We start from the raw sequence: 18,353 nt of genomic DNA, 5'->3' as shown, positions 1-18,353 counted from the left end.
AATGCTAAGCTTTAAGATGAGTCCCACCTTAATTTTATATTGTGCAATATTGTAGAGTCTTTGCACTTGCTTTTTTGCAAAAACTATAACTTTTCATAACTGTTTGCAAATTGAGTCAAGGAGGAGTCTCTATTCTTTTCACTCCAAACTCAGCTTCCTCTAATTCACATAATGAAGCACATAAAGATGAAGAGGTCACCAGAATGACTGAAAGAAAGAGGAGAGGAAGAGGAGGATCAGAATGTTAGCAGCACAAACAATAAAAATGAAAAAAGATTGGCAGCGTGCCCTAACACCATAGAGGAAGGCACAAGTTCTAGAAGCAAAGGGTTTGATGCAATACCCTTTGAAGTCAATGGAAAGACTATGACACTGAGCCAAAACAGGTTAAACAACTTGCAGGCTAAATGATCCAACTTCTACCTTTAAAGACATATCAGGGAAGTATGTAAATGGTAATTAGGGCTATTCCTTATAAATAGCTAGCAAAGCCATGTTAGATAGACTAGAGCTTTGAAATGTAGACTTGTATTGTTAAAGAACTGGAATAAGACAGTGATTGTAGTAGTCTGTTTACCTATATCTTGTTAGACGGTAACAATGTAACCAGACGGCTCCACTCTGTCACTATGTTCTATTGATTCAAAGATCAAAACGGGAATATTAACATTTAGATGAAATGTGAGTGTGGTAATATCATTGTCTTCATTTCTCTTTGAAATGTTTAATAAACTACTTGTAAACGGCAGGAGATGGTCAGTGGCCTTATGCTAATCCATGTAGCTAATTACCGGTCGTGCTTAGGAAATAAGAGGTTACTTGAAAGCCACTATTCTTCACCCAAGGAATGCCTACTGTCAAGAAGCTATTGATGACCCGCCAGAGAATTATAAAAAGCACCCTTGGGCCCTGATCCTGTATCTCAGATCTGCTTATGCTTCATCAGGAGAAGTCTGAGTAGCAGGAGTGAAGTCTCCAGTTCCATTCTGAATCACCCTGATATTGGACATTGGACTATAACCTGATGAACTAATTCTGAAAAGGACTCTTTGCAACTCTAAAGCTCACCATCTCTACTATGAAACTGACCTAAGAACTCTGTTCATATCTATATGTATAATGATCTTGTAACCAATAATCTCTGTCTTTTCTTTTTTAAAAAAATCTTAGTTTAGTTAATAAGAATTTACTGTAAGTGTGTATTTTGGTAAGATCTGAGATATTCATTAACCTGTGCTTGAAGTGCCCAATCCTTTGGGATTGGTATAACTTTTTATATGATGAACAAGATTTTCAGTAATCCTCATCATATTTGACATGGGTGTCTGGGTTGGAGCTCAAGGCTGGGTTGCTTCAAGGCAGGGGTGTGCAAACTATGGCCCATGGGCCACATCTGGCCCTGCAGCTAATTTAATCCAGCCCTTGAGCTCCCACTGGGGAGTGGGTCTGGGACTTGCCCCGCTCCCATGCTCCAGCCGGGGAGCGGGGTCAGTGGCTGCTCCACGTGCACCTTCTGAGGATCCATGCAGCTCTCGGAAGCAGCAGCATGTCCCCTCTCTGGGTCCTACATTTAGGGGCAGTCAGGGGACTCTGCACACTGCCCCTGCCCCAAATGTCACCCCCACAGCTCCCATTGGCCGGGAACTGTGGGCAATGGAGGCTGCAGGGATGGCGCCTGAAGACGGGGCAGTGCACAGAGCCTCTTGGCCACACCTCCACGTAGGACCCAGAGGGGGACATGCTGCTGCTTCCGGGAGCTGCTTGAGGTAAGCGCTGCCTGGAGCCTGCACCCCTGAGTTACCCCCCCAAAACCCCAACCCCCCTGCCCCAGCCCTGATCCCCCTCCCACCCTCTGAACCCCTTGGTCCCAGCCTGGAGCACCCTCCTACATCCCAAATCCCTCATCCCCAGCCCCACCCCAGAGCCTTCACCTCCAGCCGGAGCCCTAACTGCACCCCCACCCCAATCCCCTGCCCCAGTCCTGCACCCTGAACTCACTTCTGGCCACACCCCATAGTGCACACCTCTAGCCAGAGCCCTCACTCCCTCCTGCACTCCAACCCCAATTTTGTGAGCATTGATGGGCCACCATACAATTTCCATACCCAGATGTGGCCCTCAGGCCAAAAAGGTTGCCCACTCCTGCTTTAAGGGAACTCTATTTCTGGCTTCTGGGTAACCAGTATGGTATTGCGGAAGCTGTTTTGTTGCTGGCCTGGTGAATCTAAGTATTAGAAATAAACACCAGTTTTGGGGATTGTCTACTCCATTCTTTGCAGTTTGCCCTAACTGAGCAATCCCAAAGTGCCCCCCCCCGGCCCCCGGGATCCTGGTCACACTGATATTGACTTCAATGAGTTTTGGGTTAGGTCTAACATGAGAGCCAACAACACAGTGCCCCTACAGGCAAGCACCAAGGGCACCAGACACTTTCTCTCCCCATTTATTACAGAGGATAGGCAAAAGTGTCTGTGTTATACATGGAGCAATAACCCAGTGCAAGTGAAGCCATCACTCCAGACCCCTGACCTCAGAGACTGCCCTTTTACTCCTTGAAAGTCTTTCACAATCACCAGATACTGCAATGGTGGCACCTTCAACATAAATGGCAGCGAGACAGAAGTGAAGAGTGAGATAGGACCAGAGGTCACCACCTTCAAACCCTCCAGATTCCAACCTTACAATCCTCAGGTAAGCAAACCTCCTGTGAAAGTCAGTAATAATTATACAACAGGGCTGCAGGATAAGTCCCAGAGACTTTTAAGAATGGTGATTTATACATACAGATATAAAGTAATTGCAATTTTTTTTCATTTAATTACATGTTTTAAGAGTTTTATAGCATCCAAATGACCACCAGTGAAGGTTAAATTTTAAATGAATAAATCAGGTGGCATGGAAGAATTTTAACAAGGCAGGATTTGTAATGTGTGTGTAAAATCTTAAGACTTGCAGATTTGGTGAAGGCTAGATATAGGAGATATTAGAGGGAAATGGACTATACAGGTCCTTTAAGAGAAGAGGGAGCTAGAATACCCAGTGTTAGGAAGCTGGAATGAACAACAGCCCATTAAATGGCCTTGTAGCAACAGAAAGGAAGTGGTCCTGAGGAATAAAAGGACCTGTGAATCACTCAAAGTCTACTTCATAGGCCCCAACCTAAGGACTTAGGTGGGATTCAGGAGTGCATGGAGCCTTCACACTATGTGAATTTCACTCTCAAACTACAGCATCCCCACAAACTGCAGGTCTCTCTAGGTTTTAGGACATATGTTTCTTTCAATTTTTACAACCAAAAATCATACTAACACTTTGAGCTTACCAGATAAGCAGTGTGGATAAAATATACTAAATGACTGGAATAAGTTCAGTCATTGGAAAGATGGTGTGCAACAAGGGGCATGCTGGATTTCAAAATAGATAGTGGCTATAAGAAAAGAGAAAATATGAGGATAATAGAGTTGGAGGGTGAGGAGAAAGAAAGAAACTGGGCCAGAATAATGATAAAGAGGAAGTCCTCTGGGGGAGGTGGGGATGGAGAAAGGTAAGCACAAGCAAAACCAAGGAGCTTTCTTCAAATGATCAAATTCTTAGTGTGCTTTAAATTTAAAAAAGGCAACCAGCCATAGTAAAGAATTTTTACTCCCCTTTACTGCTGCAATTCATCAGCTCCCCAGATTAATTCCTGACTGGCTGGGGCACAGATATAGCCCAATGGACTGCCTCATCTGCAGTGTTTCAACATAGATTTGCTCCTAAAGTTTCAGAAAAGCTTAACATTAACAAAGTTTTTAAAAGTGCTTTTCCAAAACTCTGCCTTTTGCTGCTGCACACAATGAAAAGCAGTCTCTCCCCTAACTGCGAGAGGCAGAGGCAATCCCATCATCTTTTCCCACAACTCTGCTTCTGGAGAAACTGAGGGTTAGTGTGACTCAGAGACTGGAGAGGTACAGCAGGCCAAGGACAGAGTAGTTGAGAAATGATATATTGAATTGTTTGACCACACTTTGGTTATTTGGCCTCTTGAATATATTTTATACCAACGTCTATCAGGTTTATTATTACAAGCCAATAAGAATATAGTACAGGAAAAAGGTTCAATACAATAGTTAAGCCAAAGCTGACTGCAAAGAGTTACAAAGGGATCTCACAAAACTGGGTAACTGCGCAACACAATGGCAAATGAAATTCAATGTTGATAAATGCAAAGTAATGCACATCGGAAATCATAGAAATGATGGAATCTAAATTTGCCGTTACCACTCAAGAACAAGATCTTGGAGTCATGGCTAGTTTTCTGAAAACATCCGTTCAATATGCAGCGACAGTCAAAAAAGCTAACAGTGTTAGGAATCATTAGGAAGTGGATAGATAAGAAGACAGAAAATATTGTAATTCCACTATATAAACCAGGTCCACCCACGCCTTGAATCCTGCATGCAGTTCTGGTCACCCCCATCTCAAGAATTGGAATTGGAAAAGGTACAGAGAAGGGCATCCAACATGATTCAGTTTATAGAACAGCTTCTGTAAGGAGGAGAGATTAAAAAGACTGGAACTTTGCAGCTTGGAAAAGAGATGACTAAGAAGGGATATGATAGAGGTCTATAAACTCAAGAATGGTGTGGAGAAAGTGAATGAGTGTTATTTACTCCTTCACATTAACTCAAGAGCCAGGGGTCACTCAATTAATTTAATAGCAGGTTTAAAATAAACAAAAGGACATAATTCATCACACAATACACAGTGAATCTGTAGAACTTGTTGACAGGGCATGTTGTGAAGGGCAGAACTATAAAAGGGTTAAAAAAAGAACTAGATAAATGCACGGAGGATAGTTCCATCAATGCATATTAGCCAAGATAGTCAGAGATGCAATCCCATGCTCTGGGTCTCTAGCCTCTGATTGCTGGAAGCTGGGAGTGTATGACAGGACTGATCACTCCATGCTTGCCTGTTCCATTCATTTCCTCCTAAGCACCCGGCATTGGCCGCTGTCAGACGATAGGATACTTGACAGATGGGCTATTGGTCTGACCCAGTATGGCCATTGTTATGTTGATAACAGTCTTCAGGAAGCCATCTCCTGCATCATCGTTTTATGCAAAAGGTGTCCTCCCAAAGTTACGCATTTCAGCTAGGCATATTTATAGGATGATTTAACAAGTTACAAAACTCTTTACAAGTCACTAAAAATCAGCCCATCCATTTATGTTCCAGTTCTTTAACTTGTTTGTTTGTTCCTTCCTTAGCTTTGTTTTGGATGGTAGCATTCCAGGTACTGGTCCCTGATCATGCCACCTTAGCTTGTACTAAGACATAGATCTAATGTATCTTGATTTGGGGCAAATATCTTATCTGCTTATTCCAAATGCTGAGTTGCAGGGTATTGTCGGATGTAATTTAGCTTGAGTGAACACAACTGTGAGAAAAACATAGGCCAATTTAGTCTATATAATTGCTATCATATTACTATTATATGCTTAATACATACTGATATATGTATGGTGCAGATAATATGTATAGGTAATTGGTATTTTGTATACCTGGAACCTACATATGTTAACCCAACATATCTTAGTCAACAGTGTAGGTTCCAGGTATACAAATACCAAATTCAGCCTGTCTTATATCCATTCAACCACACTTCCATCCTGTGTCAATAGTCTGTAGTCTGTGCTGACAGAGTAGGTCACAGAAATGAAATGAACAGGTAAGAAGATAAAATTGTTTTTTTCCATCAATTGAGTGGTTGTATTTTATCTGCCCAAAGAAAAGAAGAGCCAATAACTAATTATTGTAGCAAAATAAGCCACTGCCTTTAATTCTGATGTTCTGTACAATTTGAAAATTTAAAAATATGTAAAAAGAAGGAGGAGTACTTGTGGCACCTTAGAGACTAACACATTTATTTGGGCATAAGCTTTCATGGGCTAAAGTGGGTTTTAGCCCATGAAAGCTTATGCCCAAATACATTTGTTAGTCTCTAAGGTGCCACAAGTACTCCTCCTTCTTTTTGCTGATACAGACTAACACGGCTACCACTCTGATACTTAAAAATATGTGTACTTGATCTATCAGCCTGTCTGCTTACTTCATCTTTTCTTAATATACATGCCAATAGGTATGAATCAGCAGTTGCCCTGTGTGCATTCTTTCTGTTCGTGTATGATGGGAGTGGTTCTCAGAGGGAGAGGAAGAAACAGAGACCTGTAGAATCTTGTAATTGGAGAATGGAAGCAGAGTGACAGTTGGTTTTAATATCTGTCAATTAAAACTTAACAAGGCCAAGTGGAATATAATAGCGCAAGAAAAAATCTTAAAATAAATTTGACAGAATAGAGCAAAAAAGTCACCAAAGGTTTTGACAACATTTCTTGAAGACTCTAAAAGAACAAGATCAAGTCAACCATAATTACCCCTGACCCTACCAGAGAGCTCCCTCCCTATTTATGACAATCACCCTCTGCCTCACTTACTGCCACTTATTTAAATTATATTTTGCTGCTGGAGACATAAGGTCTCATCATACTGTGGCTTGCCAAAGGTGTAACTGCCACAGGGTCACCTCGAAAAATCACTGAACAGAGCAGGCAACACAGCATGAGTGATGCACATATGTCAAGTGCAGGAGTGTAGAAAACAGAGCCATGGCCATGGACAAGACATCAGTACCATATGCTCCTTTCTCAGATGCAGGTTTCAATCACGTGGAACAAAAGATATAATGTAAAGCTGCCTATGCAGTTGGGCAGTGCCTTTTCAACAGACAAGAAGGGATTGAAGATCTAAAAGGCCAGTAGTCTGACAGGCAGTGGAGAGACCAATGGTTGAGTGAGCACACCTGAGGTCCTTGCTATTACGCAGCCGGGACCTGATGTTATTAATATTGCAGAGGAAGCAGGTGACCAAGTGAGTTTAATGCCATTTAATGCCTGAGGTATATTCTTGGCAGTATTCATTAATATGTGTCCAGTGAACAGTTTGTGTATTGTTATTAGCTGAAATAATTGACTGTGAGAACTGCAGTTACAGCTAATTTACTGAGAACTGTTTCCAGTTATAGCTCTTTGTATTGTAATATGGGTTTTGCTGAGCAGTCTTTATTGTACATGCCTGGCCTGTCTCTCACAACTTAATTTTTGAGATGGTTTCCAGCATCAGACTGAAGTTTTTATAGCCTAGCTTTTGTCAGGGTCCACTTCTCACATAAAATGCTAAATCTTGCATCTGTGTGGTTAAGAGAGATCCCTGGAGTCCTTCTGATTGCTCAGGCTTCTAATTAAGAAGTGGGATTTGTGTTTTAAATTTGAAGAGGGATGCATGTGCATTGGGAGGGAGCATTGGAGAGGGATATGAGGGTGAAGAGGGGAACTTCTTGGTTCTACTTTTTCATTTTGCTGTTTGTTTCTTTTTGTAGTTTTGACTATGTGGAGTGGTATTATTTAGCTCATTCTTTGTCAAATAATGGCATCAGCTTTCAAGGGGTCTTAATAGTTCAGTAGTTTGGGACACTCATTGACAGACAAGGTGGGCAATATTCTTTCTTCCCTCAATTTACCATTGGAAAATATGAGAAGACAAACTTATTATGGAATCAGCAACATACTGGGGAAAGTACAACCTATGGAGTGTACAAGAAATGTGTGATTCAGTAGAGGCACAGCACCCTCCTTACATATACACATATCCTTAATCTTTCTTTTAAATTGTTGAATGGCTTAAATAAACTCATGTCGAATTAAAACAGTCTTAAAGACTGGATGAAGGATAATGTTAAAAGCAATATATTACAATGAGGGGTTAGGTTTAGTGGGTTACTATACAAATAGGTATCATGACTGGTTTTATTTAACACATTTGTGAAAGAATTAGAAGTGGTAAGCAATGAGATTTGGTGCTGTATTAGGAGGATATGCAGGGAAATAATACCAAAGGACCTAGGAAGTGAAGAAACATTTGTAGAAAATAAATTGTTTTGGAAAAATGTAGGTTAATATATCTAGGTAAAGTAATCTGAATAACTATATATATTCAGTGACAAACCTGGGAAATAGTAATATTGAATAGACCATGGGGTGATAGTGGACGACAAACTGGACATCGATTTGCAAGCCAATGAGATTTGGGCTGAATATATAAAGGTAATATGACACATAGCATGTATCTGGCATGATAGTATATAAAATATTATATTCATTTCTGGACATCAGAACTGGAGGGAGTTCAGAGAAAAGAAATAAGATTCAAGTTAGAGAGGAGGATGATCCAGTAGGTAGGCACTAAGTCTAGGCCTTGGGTTCAAGTTTCTGCTCTGACACACTTTCTGTATGACTCTGGGAATGTTAGCAACAAGAAGAAAGTCAAGGAAAGTGTGGGCCCCTTGCTGAATGAGGGAGAGAACCTAGTGACAGAGGATGTGGAGAAAGCTAGTGTACTCAATGCTTTTTTTGCCTCTGTCTTCACAGACAAGGTCAGCTCCCAGACAGCTGCACTCTGAAGCACGGTATGGGGAGGAGGTGACCAGCTCTCTGTGGAGAAAGAAGTAGTTCGGGACTATTTAGAAAAGCTGGTTGAGCACAAGTCCATGGGGCCGGATGCACTGCATCCGAGGGTGCTAAAGGAGTTGGCCGATGAGATTGCAGAGCCATTGGCCATTATCTTTGAAAAATCATGGCGATCGGGGGAGGTCCCGGATGACTGGAAAAAAGCTAATGTAGTGCCCATGTTTAAAAAAGGGAAGAAGGAGGATCCAGGGAACTACAGGCCAGTCAGTCTCACCTCAGTCCCTGGAAAAATCATGGAACAGGTCCTCAAGGAATCAATTTTGAACCACTTAAAGGAGGGGAAAGTGATCAGGAACAGTCAGCATGGATTCACCAAGGGCAAGTCATGCCTGACTAAGCTGATTGCCTTCTATGATGAGATAACCGGCTCTGTGGATGAGGGGAAAGCAGTGGATGTACTATTTCTGGACTTTAGCAAAGCCTTTGATACAGTCTCCCAAAGTATTCTTGCCAGCAAGTTAAAGAAGTCTGGGCTGGATGAATGGACGGTAAGGTGGATAGAAAACTGGCTAGATGGTTGGGCTCAACGGGTAGTGATCAATGGTTCCATGTCTAGTTGGCAGCCGGTATCAAGTGGAGTGCCCCAAGGGTCGGTGCTGGGGCCGGTTTTATTCAATATCTTCATTAACGATCTGGAGGATGGTGTGGACTGCACCCTTAGCAAGTTTGCAGATGACACTAAACTGGGAGGAGTGGTTGATACGCTGGAGGGTAGGGATAGGATACAGAGGGACCTAGACAAATTAGAGAATTGAGCCAAAAGAAATATGATGAGGTTCAACAAGGACAAGTGCAGAGTCCTGCACTTAGGACGGAAGAATCCCATGCACTGCTACAGACTAGGGACCGAATGGCTGGGCAGCAGTTCTGCAGAAAAGGACCTAGGGGTTACGGTGGACGAAAAGCTGAATATGAGTCAACAGTGTGCCCTTGTTGCCAAGAAGGCTAATGGCAATTTGGGCTGTATAAGTAGGGGCATTTCCAGCAGATCGAGGGATGTGATCATTCCCCTCTATTCAGCACTGGTGAGGCCTCATTTGGAGTACTGTGTCCAGTTTTGGGCCCCACACTACAAGAAGGATGTGGATAAATTGGAGAGAGTCCAGCGGAGGGCAACAAAGATGATTAGGGGGCTGGAGCACATGACTTATGAGGAGAGGCTGAGGGAACTGAGATTGTTTAGCCTGCAGAAGAGAAGAATGAGGGGGGATTTGATAACTGCTTTCAACTACCTGAAAGGGGGTTCCAAAGAGTATGGATCTAGACTGTTCTCAGTGGTAGAAGATGACAGAACAAGGAGTAATGGTCTCAAGTTGCAGATGGGGAGGTTTAGGTTGGACATTAGGAAAAACTTTTTCACTAGTAGGATGGTGAAGAACTGGAATGGGTTACCTAGGGAGGTGGTGGAATCTCCTTCCTTAGAGGTTTTTAAGGTCAGGCTTGACAAAGTCCTGGCTGGGATGATTTAGTTGGGTTTGGTCCTGCTTTGAGCAGGGGGTTGGACTAGATGACCTCCTGAGGTCCCTTCCAACCCTGAGATTCTATGATTCTATGATTCTAAGTCATTTAACCTCTCTGGCACAAGTTCTCCAGCTATTAAAGAGTGACATATTAGTCTGTGGGAAAGTCTCAAAAGACAGCTGTGGAAGTCCCATAACTTTCAAGACTCAAAGCTGACCCAGTTTCTTTCTCTCCCCCCACCCTGCAAATCTATTATCATCATAGTGAACAAAATACTTTGAAAATATATTTTAGAGAACAAATCTGCCATTTTCAGGTAATTTGACTGGATGATGATTACATCACTTATTTCCATCACTAAATGTTTCTTCCAAATAGAAGTGTGGGAATTGCAGTATGCTGTACAGTAACTTCTCACTTAACATTGTAGTTATGTTCCTGAAAAATGCAATTTTAAGTGAAACAATGTTAAACAAATCAAATTGTCCCATAAGATTTACTGTAAATGCGGGGGGTTAGGTTCCAAGGAAAGTTTTTTGGTGGCAGACAAAAGGCATTATACTGTATACTGTACAGTACTGTACTGTGGTTGGGAAGTGCCCCTGGCTTACGCCACACAGGCACAGCCCGCTGCAGGCAAGGACACTAGGAAGCACCTTTGCAGCAGCGGTGGCAGCTTCCCAGGAGAACATGCTTGGATTTTGCCAGGAATGCTCCAGGCCCACCTCTTCCTATCCCCGCTCCACTCCAGGCCCACCTCTTCCCACCCCCACTCCACCTCCTCTCCCGAGCACGCCACATCACTCCCCACCAAAGTCCTTAGCATGCCAAACAGCTGTTTGGCAGCGCTTAGGACTTTCTGGGATGGAGGGGGAGGAGCAGAGACTCAGGGCTTCTCCGCTCCTGTCTCTCCCTCCCAGAAAATCCTAAGTGCCGCTGAACAGCTGGTTGGTGGTGGGGGAAGCCCTGGGAGGGAGGGGAAGGAAGGAAGCAGAGAAGCGGATCTTGTACAATGCTTTCTTGTAAAGTTGCTGCTCTTCCACAGAATCTTAGAAGCAGGCAGCCAAACAACATTATAAGGGAGCATTGCACAACTTTAAATGAGCATGTTCCCTAATTGAGCAGGGATGTAATATTGAAACAACATTAAGTGGGACAACATTAAATGAGGAGTTACTGTATTACCCAGGACTGTGAGGTGCTTGGATAAAATATTACCTTTTATATATTCTATTATATTGCATTTATGCATAAAGGGGGAAGGCAGGTTTAAAAGCAGAGGGGTCCTTTTTATTAAAATTTATTATTTCTTCCTCAATTTGTTGTTCAGGTATACAGTGCCATCAATCTTTAAATGAAGTCACCATTGACTTCTGTTTGGACCTTCTGCTTAAAAACTAATGGCATGTGATAGGTTTGTGAGTATCTGATAATTTAGTATCATAAGTGTAGCTCTGTAATGTTATGTGTTTTGTTTTACTTTATAGTTTATCATCAAGAACATGGGCTTTGTTGTCTAAAACATTACTCTAATTCAGTTAAGCATTTGTAAAATATTATAGTGTAGTCACAAAATTCTTAAGACGTACAGCTGCCTTGTGGAATTTGACTGGTCACTGCTAGCAAAATACAATCCATGTTTATGTAGTAGCCTTTATGAGTTATCCTAGAGCACTTTACCAACAAATAATATATCACTAGTGTCAGCAGGACTAATCCATCTCAGAGAAGGCTATTTTAAAAAGAGATGCTGTCGTTTGCTTGTAGAAGTACTCTGAGAATCAGCCAAGAAAATATCTTCAGGAAGCAAGCACTACATCCAAGGGGTCATGTAGTGAAATGCTCTGCCCTGGGCAGTCCCAAATCAATATTTTCTTTATTCAATGGTTGAAATAACAAAACATAGATCACACAGATTGAGATGAAAATAAATCATATATGTGCCAAAAGCAAAATGATCTCTTACAATAAAGATTTTAAGGAAGAAAAATTATAACCCAAATTTTGTGTTGGATGCACAGGTATGACTCCCATTGACTTTTCACTGCAGGATGAGTTTGAGGGCAGGATTTCACATTATGGGACTACACTTTCATTTTAGGCATCAGATGAAGCTATTTCCATTTTAAATTGATACTAAAATTCAGTATCTGAATACTGAAAAGAACTGAAGGAATTTGATCCAGGCTTCTAAACGACAGGAGACACTATCTGAATATTGGGGAATTTCACAGATGATGTTGATGATTTATTGTTTGCATTACCATAGTAAACTGACTGTCCTACCATGCTACATTCAGGATTTAAATTCCAATTCTGTCCATGTCCTCCCATGTATTGGAAACCTGGATTTCAATTAACATTTTTCTATACTGCACATATCCAACTGCACCATTACACCAAGAGTCATGCATTCCAGAGGGATAGTTCAGCATGCTCCGCTCCAATTTTGCATTTCATCGATTTTTAGCTTTGTTTTTCGCTACTGACAGGAAGGAGTCATGTTAAAGCAGTAGACTTGCTCCCCTTTGTCTGACTCAAGATATACAAAATTTGTTCGAGTCAGGAAAGCAATTTGGTGCAGTCTTTATTGATCTGATGGCAGCCTATGACACTGTGTGGCTCATTGAGCTGACTGCTAAACTGCTGAATGTTATCCTTGTAGGCCAGTGGTGCGGTTCATTCAAGAAATGATTAGTAACTGAAGCTTCATCTTGCAAGTGAAAGAGAAAGTCATTTGCTGTGACGGTCCTTCCTCAGGGCTTGGGGTTGGTTGGGCTTAGGCCCATGCCTTGCAGGGACGTTGTTGGTATTGGAGTCTCGGCCCTCCCACTCTACCAGATTTCAACTCAGGGAACTTTGATCTGACAGTCAGGGGATGCTTAAGGTTGCTCTCCATGGGCCACTGCCTATCACCCCCCCACACACATACACATGCGATTATCCCAAGGTTGCCTGAAGGGTGTCCGCTTATGACAAGTCACCTTCTGGTGGCTGCATGTAGCAAAGTTGCTTTCTTTCTTTCTCAGGCAGCAACTGTCTCCTTTGATGATATGGCCTGCCCTCCTGGGCCAGAACAGTCCTAGGGCTTTCTCCTGCTGTGATAGTCCAAATAAAATAAAGGGGAATTACTAAAACTTTGAGACCATATGAGTAGGAGAAGGGAATGCTTCCTTCCCAGGCTGTCTCTGTAGGAGGTCCTCTCGTCCCTCATGGAGGGATCCTTGGCGGTTGTTGTGGGGAGAGATTCCACTTTTCCCTCAGCTCTCCTCTGCTGGAGCCACAGGTTGCAGTTTGCCCCAAGTGAGCTGCTCCCCATGCTTTTTAACTCCTTCTCCAATTGGAGCACTTCCTACAGATGTGTCAGGGTGGAGCTGCCTTAGCCCAAAGCAGTTCTTTAACCACTTGTTGCCGAGCGTGGTGTTTGTATACCCCATCACAGACGCCTTAAGTGTCTCTGCAAAGGCCTTCCACAAGTGCCAGGTCTGGCTCCCCTTTTGTTCAATATATACACATATGATCTTCCTGAAACACAGGCTGAGAAGTATGTATATGCTGATGACATTTGTATTGCTTGCACTGGCAATGATTTCTATAGGATTGAAGGGAGTCTCAGCAAGACATTGACATTTTTACCACTTATTTCCATCTAAACAATTGTCTTATCCAATGGACCCATCTCAATATGTGTACAAGGACAGTATACTGCCATTCCAAGAAGCTGTCACATACTCAAAAGTAAAACTAGGCCTGACCTACTGGTCTCACCTAGAACACCTGAAAATGAAGATTTCTTCCCATACTGCCTTGATCCAAAAGCTATTGGGAACCTTGTGGAGACCAAACCCTTCTTTATACATCTGTATTGGCCCTGGTGTTTGCTCTAGCTGAATAATACTTGCAATCTGGGAGCACAGGTCCACACTGCTTTTTGACACAGAGCTGAATTTGTCCATTTATATTATCAGTGGCTGATTGAATTATTCAATAACCTCTAGTTTGTATGTGCTAGACCACATAGCTCTGACAGATCCTTGATGAGATGCCATTACTGTTAATTCTGCCTGGAAAGCTGTGATAGATTAAACCAACTTACTACATTTCCAGTTAACTGATGCCCCATTTTCAGATAGGAAACAACATGTGGTGCCAACTTGAAGATCTGCTCATATTCAGGGGAGGAATTCTACTCCGGTGGATTGGGTGTGATACCACAGCTGATCTCTCAAGAACCCTTTGCTACGGTAGCTCATGTACTCCGAGACAAGAGTGCTACTGGCTCTTTACTAAGCTTGGATGATCAGCACCACCAAGGAGCTGAAATCTATGTTCTTATTAAGAAGTAGCATCAGTGGGCAAGCAAGTCTAACACACTAAGTAAATTCAGGGTCCCATTGCTGAATCTGCCTCCTTGTCCGCTTGATCATAGATCCTGGACCAGGCTACACTTTGGCTTGTCCAGTGTTGCTGCAACTATGCACCAATGGAGCCTGGTTTCCTCTACACATTGTGACTATAGGAGCATTGCAGACAATAACTTATGTGGTGGACAAATGCCCAGTTCAACCTCTAAAGGGTAGTTTAGAAGGCCTAGCCTTCCTTGATACAGGGGCTATCCTCTGGTTATGGAACCCGTAGATAGAGACCAGACATATGTATGAGAGGAGGAGTTCAGATCACTACCCTGCATGCTGTGGTGGGGAGAAGAGGGACTCTTAGGCACTTTCTCGAAGAGCTTCCACCTGGGAGTATCTCTCCAACATAAGCCTTTGTTTTAAAAAGGCCTAATTTATCCAAGAGAGTTGCTGAATACTAGGGAGGCAGGCATCCCTGAAAGGCCTGATACCTCCATACATTTTTACAAAGTTTGTAGTGCTAATAGACTCATGAATGTGCTCCAGCACAGTCTAGCTAACACTCAAGTAAATCAACCCACCATAGCTCTCTTTCCTTTCTTCTTCTCATTTTACTCACAACTTCTTTTCCACAGCTTCTGCCCACTGCACCAGTGTTCTTTTCCTTAATTAATTTATCATTGACTCTTTGAGAAAGAAAAGCAATATGAGACCTATTTAGTGATGTGAATTAAATGCACCCTGCAGAGTAAGCTGCAACTCCAAGGGAATATACAACACTGTGCTCTGAGGCATTACAGAATGAGGATCCCTAAAGTCCTGGAATGCTCCTGCTTTACTTTACCATTTTTATAAGGCATAACATCCTTCTCCCCATCCTGCTGCGTACATTCTCCTATTGGTTTGTGACATTCTGACTGTCCACTATTACTATGTTGTATCTTGTGGGAGGGTGAGATACCACCTAGGTCACTTACTGGATCCCAGAATACCCTTGGTACTGGCAGAAAGCCTGTTTGTTCAGTGGAGAAACAAAAGAGAGAAACACTTTTCCTCCTACTGCAGCCACTGCTACACTAAGCCCAGGGACAGAAAATGAGGAGACACCAGATGGAACTCCATAGTTAAGGCTAAGTTGAGATTTGCACTTAACAGAGATTTGCACCCTGCTTTAAATATGAAAAATACAACATATCCTTTCCAAAATTACATCACTTACTCTTGGAGAATAGACTGATTTTTCTGAGAATTAACAAATAAATCCATTGGTTTATTTAGCAGTTTAATTAAAAAAAATAAGATATTTTATGAAATTTAGCACCTCATATCAGACTTTATTTTTTTTAAATATTAGGATAATGCAGATTCTTTAAATTTCCCATACAGTTAAAACTCACCGACACCTGGTGCATAGGTTACATTGGAGTAATTTTTTAGGCCTTTTTTGTTCTTTGTAACTGGAATCTTTGCCTTCAGAAGAGGCTCAGGGATAATATTCTGCTTCAGAGAATTCCAGGAATAACTGTCAGGTTTAAAAATTGTTACCATTTCCTATTCTTCTCAGTGGGACTGAGGCCACAGGCTTCTCTCAGTTGTTTCTGTTTCCTTGTAGTGATGCCATTGGAGTGACTAGAGAGGAAAGAAAAGAAATCTAATATTTATTTAATCTACCTAGGATAATAAATATTATTAAATTATACGATTATTGCATGGTGCCAATACAAGGCAGAGTGTGTGTACAAACTGTGCATGTCCATACCTTCACATATTTGGATTTTGTTTGTTTAACCTTAACTCTGAATTTACTGGATTTCTGATGGTAGCTTTTGGAATTATTGCAGTGTTCCATTAATATTTTTATTGATGAATTAATTATATGAACACTCATCATTAACACCATTTTAACATAATATTTATCTGGAAATATTCAGTAAAGCTCACTTCAGACGTTAGGAAAATATTACGGCTTTTCTTTGGAACCACATAAGTAGAGCTGGGAGAATGTTTTCAGACTAATTGTTTATTTGAAACATTTAATTTTGGCTTCTGAACAAAACAAAAGCAAAAACAAAAAAAGTCAATAGCTCAGCTCATATGATAGGAGCTTTGAGGTTTCACTTCATAATGCATGGCTGGTGGAGAATCCTGAATGTTTCCCTCTCCCAGAAGACATTTGTGATAGGGAGCTACCCCACTCCCAGCGCCAACACAGGAGAGAAGGAGCTGCTTTCCTAAAACCCAGGGAAGGTGCCACAAGGCCCATGAGATGATAGAGATGGAGGAAACCATTGAGCCTTTCTTAGGAGTAGGAAAAGAGCAATGGAAAATAAAAGTGGGTGCTGGGGCTTCTTAGGTAAAGGGGTCTACTGTTGGCAAGAAGAACAGGAGTACTTGTGGCACCTTAGAGACTAACAAATTTATTTCAGCATAAGCTTTCATGGGCTACAGCTCACTTCTTCGGATGCATAGAATGGAACACACAGACAGAAGATATTTATACATACAGAGAACATGAAAAGGTGGAAGTATGCATACCAACTGGAAGAGGCCAATCAATTGAGATGAGCTATCATCAGCAGGAGAAAAAAAACCTTTGAAGTGATAATTGAGATGACCCATAGAAGGTGTGAGGAGAACTGAACATAGGGAAATAGATTCAATTAGTGTAATGACCCAACCATTCCCAGTCTCTGTTTAAACCTAAGTTAATTATATCTAATTTGCATATTAATTCGAGTTCAGCAGTCTCTCTTTGGAGTCGCTTGCATCTGACGAAGTGGGTATTCACCCACGAAAGCTCATGCTCCCAAATGTCTGTTAGTCTATAAGGTGCCACAGGATTCTTTGCTACTTTTACAGATCCAGACTAACACGGCTACCCCTCTGATCTTTGGAGTCTGTTTTTGAAGTTTTTTTGTTGCAAAATTGCCACTTTCAAGTCTGTCACTGAGTGGTTAGAGAGGTTGAAGTGTTCTCCCACTGGTTTTTGAATGTTATGATTCCTGATGTCAGATTTGTGTCCATTTATTCTTTTGCGTAGAGACTGTCCGGTTTGGCCAAGGCATTCTAGTGATGTGAGGCAGGTATTCCAGGAGGGCTTTGGTATCTTCCTCCTGTGTGACTCCATGTGGAAATGATCACAGTATCCTATAGTAATTATCCAAAATGTTCTACATTACAAGAGCTGTGCTATAGTATTTTGTTAAATGAGGAAGCTTCCTCAGTTACATTTTTCAGTTTGGTTCAAACACTGAACAGGTATAATTTGAGCAAGTTCAAGGCTTAGTATGAAAGTCTGATATGTCCCTATACAATATTCAGACCTAACATCCTTTGTTTTCAAGTTGATTGAGTCATTCAATGTATTTGATTCCACCATACATATCTCCTTTTAAAATACCTTTGTTCACAAATATATATAAACTAAATCAAGAGGTTTCTTTTAATGAAATATTAAACATTTAACAATATTCAAATGATGACCAATACTGAAGGTTACTTCTTCAATCATTAAAATGAGCAGCACAAAGGAATTCTAAGCAGGGTGTTCAGAGAAAAAGAAAAACTCCATTATTTTGTGGCTTTGTCTAGGTTAGAGGCAGGAGACATCAGACAGTATATCCATTTGTGTTGTTTCTCTATATATTTTTTTACCCTCAAGTTCATACAGTAATATAAAGCTACTACCAGAGATGGAGTGAGGGGCAACTTCAAAGATATTTCAAATCCAATTAAAAGGTATGGGCTCAACTTATCTTTTAAAGCCAAACATTTAGCAGCATTTATGCTTTGAGAAACTGGGGGCTGACAAATATTTACATTTTAACATGCTGACAATAGAGCTGTGTTTTCTATGGCTACGTCTACACTGGCAAGTGGACATGGGTCCATGAACATGGTTGTGCCAGAAGCACCCTTCTGTTCACATCTAGACCCCAGAAGCACAACTTTCAAGGCATGTATGGGGCAA

The sequence above is a fragment of the Mauremys reevesii genome, linkage group 2, assembly GCF_016161935.1.
Source record: "Mauremys reevesii isolate NIE-2019 linkage group 2, ASM1616193v1, whole genome shotgun sequence".
Taxonomy (NCBI): Eukaryota; Metazoa; Chordata; order Testudines; family Geoemydidae; genus Mauremys; species Mauremys reevesii.
This window is presented reverse-complemented; position numbering follows the sequence as displayed.